The sequence below is a fragment of the Bombus flavifrons genome, chromosome 18 (genome assembly GCF_040668555.2).
Source record: "Bombus flavifrons isolate JBK064 chromosome 18, iyBomFlav1_principal, whole genome shotgun sequence".
NCBI lineage: Eukaryota > Metazoa > Arthropoda > Insecta > Hymenoptera > Apidae > Bombus > Bombus flavifrons.
Window position 1 is genome coordinate 334,398 of NC_138459.1, and position 6,795 is coordinate 341,192.

The 6,795-nt window shown below is 35.3% G+C and overlaps 1 long non-coding RNA gene across 1 annotated transcript; it reads right to left on the reverse strand.

The window, feature by feature from the left end:
• Positions 1-371: 371 nt before the first annotated feature.
• Positions 372-1,213, reverse strand: LOC138188990 (uncharacterized). The gene is made up of 2 exons (XR_011175788.1): positions 1,062-1,213; positions 372-436 (listed from the first exon to the last, which is right to left on the reverse strand). It is a non-coding gene; the product is annotated as an uncharacterized LOC138188990 (long non-coding RNA).
• Between the last annotated feature and the right edge of the window lie 5,582 nt (positions 1,214-6,795).

The following is a 6,795-nucleotide window of genomic DNA, read 5'->3' on the forward strand; positions in this document are numbered from 1 at the left end:
CTCCGGTTCTATCTATTACTAGCTTCCAATTAATCTATCTTAATTATCTTCCTAACGACTTTCTATACTTATCAGCTATTTTATTTCTTTTACTAATCTGTGAAATTCATGCCTGTACACTTCCTTGTATGGCGTTTGATTGTTTATAAGGTAAGTTGCACCTTCACTGTTTTAAATATTCGTTGAACTATCACTTTTCATATTCAAACAATAATTGGAGCACTTGTAATCTTTCTCCCCCTTTTTTTTTTTTCAGGTTACCTGCTATCTGTGCCATTCGACGAACAGTGTCACACCTTCACAGTCTTGCTATGACGTTTAGTAGTGTTGTATCTTGTATCAAGGCGATCGAAGTTAATCCATTTATTTACTTTCAGCTGGCTGTCGTACATGGTGTTCCGCAAACAGGGATCCATGACCTATTTTGCACGTAAACCTTTTGTATAGTGATTACTTGTTCGCAAGGTAATTTTCACTTCCACTCTTTTAATTATTCATGGAATTAACACGTTTTATACACATAATAATCTTCCCTTTTCTTTTAGGTTTCCTCTATCTGTATTATTCAACGAACAGAGTCACACTTGCTTCTGTTTTAACCACAATATAATTATGACATTTAGTAATCTTGTATTTTGCACTGAAACAATTGAAACTAATTTATTCACTTATTTTAGGTAGTTGTCATACATTACGTTCCACAAACAAAGATTCACAACCTATACTTGCACGTACACCTTTCTTGCATGTTGATTACTTATTCACAAGGTAACTTTCACTTTCACTATTTTAATTATTCATTGAATTAACACATTTTATATTCAAGCAATAATCGGAGCACACTTAATAATTTTCTTTTTCCTTTTTACGTTTCCACTATCTGTATTATTCGACGAACAGTGTCACTCTTCCTTCTGATTTGATCACAATATTGTTATAACATTTAGTAATATTGTATTTTGCATTGAAACACTTGAAGTTAATTCATTCATTTATTTCAGCTGGCTGTCGTACATTGTATTCCGCAAACAGGGATCCATAACCTATATTTGCACATACACTTTCTTGTATGATGATTACTTGTTCACAAGGTAAATTTCACTTTCACTATTTTAATTATTCATTGAATTAACACATTTTATATTCAAACAATAATCGGAGCACACTTAATAATTTTCTTTTTCCTTTTTAGGTTTCCACTATCTGTATTATTCGACGAACAGTGTCACACTTCCTTTTCTTCATTTTAGTTTTTATTCTGCGCCAACACGCAAGTTTACTGACACCGATCCAATTATCCAATTGCTTGCCAATAGCATTTAAAATACAAATTTTTGAAAATGCCATAGCTATATTAACCCAAATATATTTTAGATATAGTATAGTGTGATACCATCTATATTTTCCAAGAGGAATCATAAGATTAGCACTCATGTTATCTACGTCAAATGCTAGATGTAACAACCAATGAAGTATTTTTAATCCAATTATAATCCAATGGCTAGCGTACTTATTCGAATTATTATATATATCCTCGACTGGTGATTCCCTATTTTCTCCCTTTTTATTTCTTTGAGCACGTTGAACTTGCGTTTTTTCGGCTTGAAAATGTTTAGAATCCTTTTCCTTAGTTATCCATTCTTCTTTATTTACTTTATTCGCAACACGTTGATTTTTCTCTAGCTTTTCAGGATGAATAGTTTCACTGGAAGTGCTTATTATAATTAAATTATTATTTATTTGTACGGAACGTTTAGGAATATTTTCGGTAGATTTAGAATTATTCTTTGAATTTTTATTACAAACCTTTCTGCTTATATATTCTGTTTCGGATATAGGGATAGGTATACTTTTATTCTCTGTAGTCTGATCTTCCTTGCAATTTAATGGCTTGGCTTTGAGTCCGATTAAATTATTTTTTGATGGTTTAATAAAAATTTTTGAGTGAGATACACTCGCTATCTCCTTTTCTATTATGTTTGAAACATTCACGAAATTCGTGGAGCCTTGCTTTTGTATCTTTGCCAAGTCGAACGTGGAGAGGCACTTCGCACTTCCCAGCGGGTCCAATATCTCCGTGGTATTAGGCAGTGGATAATCGTTGCCTATCGTTTCGTCGTTCAGTTTTCTAATTTCCGATTCTTCTGCAAGTTCCTTGGCATTAGTATTGTTTATCTTGTTTGGGAGTTCGGAAAATTTCTCGCTGATGATCCTGTCTGTGGTGTCGTGCGTCCTGTTACTATTTAAAGTGACGTTATCCCTTATCACAGCAACGGAATGGTGTTTGCGTTGAAAAGTTGATTGATTCAAATGATCGTCATCCCTCTTTTGACTTAGATTTCTGTCGAGGTATTTACTTATGCATTTTTCTTCCCAGATTATTGCTCTTGCTCCTTTCCTGGCATCTTCCTCTATTCCCGGATTGTTTAGATATTTCCGCGACGGCGGTACAAATCTCCAATCCCTGTGGTTGTTTCCGATGTAATTACTATTGTATGGGGAATGAGCGTTGTTTCGGTTATAATTATTCGGAGGTGTCGGACGCTGGTATCGTATTATATCGTTCACTTGTTTTAATTCTCGTGTTGCTTTCACTGCTTGGCGGTTATTCCTGATATTGTTGTTAGCGTTCGGAGGACGTACGTTATTGCGTCTGTAATAGTTTGAGGGAGTCGGTCGTGTGGGTCGCGTTCTATCGGTTATTTGTTTCAATTCGTTTGTTGCATGGACGGCCTGACGATATGCGTCTTCTAAAGTGTGGTATCCTGCTAGCTTTACTCGCATATATACCTCGTTCGGAAGTCCTTTAACAAAAGCTTCTCTTACCTCCCAATCTATAGTTTCTTGGATATCGGGGGAAATGATTCCGTAGTCGCCCTTTTCTCCGTCCATTATTGCCAATCTAAGGTTTCTAACTCGGTCCATATAATCTAATATGTGTTCCCCGGGTCGTTGAAATATCGTTCCTAATTCCCCTCTATATTCATTAAGAGATTTCCTTGGGCCGAATAGGTCCTTTAATTTATTTCCAAAATCGTTTAGGCTCCTTAATTCCGTATCTTCGATGGCGAGGAACGCGTGTCCACGGAGTTTATTGGTTAATAATTTTACTAATTGTGGTTCTTGGTACCTAGGAATCATATTTCGCGCGCGCTCGCAAGCTCTTAAAAATTGAAATACCGATGGTCGATAGCCGTCGAACACTGGCACCGATACGATCGCGTCTTTTACTTTAATTGACTGGGTAAATCCACTCGGCTGGGCCGTCTCTTGTTGTGTCGTAGGCGACGATGCGGGTGTATTAGATTCTTGCTTTGCTTTGAGTTCATACACGCCGTTTTGTAGTTCAACGAGTTTTGTATTCATGTCGCGAAAATTCGCATCCCATGCTTTGAGTTTCTCCGATAACGTCAAGACTAAGTCTTCGTCTAATGATTCTAGTCCGGTCGCCATTATTTCTTAGGTATATATTTATTGATAAATGTAACAACTTTAATCCTCTGTGGAGCGTATCCCACCGCTGCCACCAAAAAATATTATACTATCTAATGTTACGTTCCTGTTTGTTTGAATTGATTTTAAACCGTTGAATTCGCAAGATTTTTTTTTTTTTTTTTTTTATTTGTTTTAATTTTAATTTGTTTTTTGTGTTTGTTTTAATTTATTTTGTTTTGTTTTAATTTAATTTAATTCAATTTAGTTCGATTTAGTTGAGTTTCGTCAGGAGGGGAAAACTTACACGATATAATTATATTTAAGATATTGAATCAAGGTTTTCGATTAAAATCTATTTCTAAGTTGAAAGTTTATTGTTACGTACTTGTTTAAAGTCAATTCAAACTTTTGATTTTAATTTAATCTGAAGGGAAAGATTTAAATTTAATTGACTGTATAAGAAATATTTCTCACACGGTAGTTGCTGCCACCAGAAACAGTCTGAGGACTGTTTCGAATAGAAAAATTTCCTTGTACTTATTTTCGAAATAATCTATTGATAAATTAATTACTTATGGATAGCGTTGACTAGTGTTAGGCTACTGATAAATAATTTCCACGTTTTCGGCTAACCTGCTATGTGCAGGGATACTCGCACGGGAGAGGATTAAAGTTGGATAAAAATAAGTATTCGATTTGGTCGCACGGAATTTATCTAAACTTCAGTATAGAATTATTTAGAATCATATATATATATATATATATATATATATATATATATATATATATATGTGTATGTATATATCTGTATGTAGGAATTATTTGAGAGTTCGGTTCAATTTCGTTGTATAGAATTTATTTAAATTTGAATATGGAATTATTCAAGTTGTTATATATATATATATAGCGTTTTAGGGACGGTAAAACAAGAGTGTTCGCGTTAATGGATTGGTTAAGACTTTGAATTTTCCTCGTTTGATGCAAATTTTATCTTTACGTTTCCTTCTCCTCCTCTCTTAATTTCGCCAATGGATCTATCATTGAACTGGACCTTAGTTCATTTGTTAGGGTGATTTTTTTACCGTTTCGATTTTCTTGCCTTCCGAATTGAGTGATCACGAGAAAATGATTTCAATGATCCTCTCTGTGTGAGGTTCGTGTGATTTCGCAAGCCTTGCCCAAAGATGGGCAGTATTTTGCCAACAGTGGGAGGAGGAATGCGAAGATCAATAGATGGTTCGATAGTCGAAACACCGTTATCCACAACCCAACACAGCGAATGATCCTTCGGTTAAGATTCAGAAGGGAATTATTCTGTTTTATAATCGTATACAACGATGGCAAGAATGAAAATATCGGTTAATTAGATCTAATGATGAATTTGATAGTCTTCTCTGCGTAAGACTCGTGTGATTTCGCAAGCCTTGCCCAAAGACGGGCAATGTTTTGCCAACAGTGGGAGGAGGAATGCGAAGATCAATGAGTGTTTCAATAATTGAAGACACCGTTTTCGCAAGCCTACGCAGCGAATGACGCTTTGTTTATTCTCAAAATTGAAACGAAATTGAATGTATTAATTGATGATAAGTAAATCGGATTCGGTTCCTGGATGTGGCGAAATTACTAGAGAAGAAGGAAATTTTATAAAATTGAGACTCTTACCTTGTTCCGTCAGGGGCCATCGGCTCGTAATAGTCGTCGGTGAAATTTTTTTTATTTGGTTTAATTATTCGACTCAGGTATAATTATTATTAGAACTTTAGTTTATTTATTTTTAATTAGAAATACACTCTGAATAAGCTTGCGGCTTATTTATTCGGATAAACGTCGCGGGTATAAATATATTTATTTATAAGGATGTTTTTAAATCTCGCCAATGAAATGAACACTTAGAAAGATTTCTAACTTAATTTGTGACTTAAACTGAGCAATTAATAAGAGACCGTCGAGGTGCAATGCGCGATAGACGACAATATATTTTATGGCGTAACGTAGAATTGACAATATAATAATAAGCCGAAACGTAACGTACAATTAACGACAAAGTAATGGACTGAAACGTAACGTATAATTCGCGACAGAATAATGGACGATGTTCTGTGTTGCTGCGTTTATTTATAATAACATCCCCCACAGGGTGGCGGTCAACTGGTGGTTCGCTTCCGTGGGAATCGGGATGCTGCAGTTTGGGGTTCCCGAACTCGTACGTGAGAGAATGCAAATTCTGTAATCGTTGATGTCTCCTTTGCTTCGTTATCTTGTCTTTTAACTTCCAGATTCCCATCGCGGGTACGTGAGAAAATGCAAAAATCTGTATTTCGACTTAGTTCCCATCGGTTCTATTTTCTGCTGAGGTAGCGTCTAGGAGGCTTGGAGCTTTCCATGCTGGTCTAGTCTTTTCTCGAGAATTTTTATGTTAATACTGTGGGAATAATTTTTGTTCTTCGGCGCGTGGAAGGGCCGGTGGCTAGAGTCTCATTATTATATCGACACTTGCTCCGGCAACACGCGCGATCCGCCACTCTCCTGCAATAAGGATTTCTTCTGATTTATCTTCCGTGAGTTTGGTTTTGAAGAATATTTCCATGTTATGGTTGCTTCCGGGATTTAATTTGATTTTCGATTTTTGCTGTTTTCGTGGTTTTGATCTCTTTTCCTATTTTGTTGTTTCAGTGCAAGAGAAAGTGGGATTCCGAAGAACCGTGTGTGATTCCGAACGATGTATTCAGCGCATGACGCGTTGGCAGTTCCATCCTGAAGTTTCTTGATTTCGATTTTGCCGCTTTGGATATACCCCGTTCATATGTTAGTTATATATATATATATATATATATTTATTTATTTATACATTTTAAATATATTTGTTTAGTTTTATATTTTCTTTTTACTCGATTATATATATATATATATTTTTATACAAAGTAATTTTCGCATAATAAAATTGTTAACAATGTGTTTTATGATTCATTTCTCGCGGCTGATTTCCACCAATCCCCGGCCTTCCTGTCCCGTGTCTTTATTTATTGCTACCTCGGCACGACGTTCCATTTTGCATTAAATATTTATTTTCGCTGTTCTTTCCTTTTCCTTTTCTTTTCTTTTTTCTATCGAAAGTATAATTTTATTATTATTATTTTTTGTAACACGTACGAATCAGTCCACGCATGTTTCAAAATGGCCGCCCGCGAATGTCCCTCGCATACAGTGACTTCTATTGATCTCGGATCTATTTATCGATTATGTGTAAATCTTGTTTCGGCGTTTTGACGTATAGTTGAATTGAGAAATATTGTATTTTGTATTTATCTAATGTGTATAATTATTGCGTGTGTTCCGACATGCGCGTATAAATCTAACATG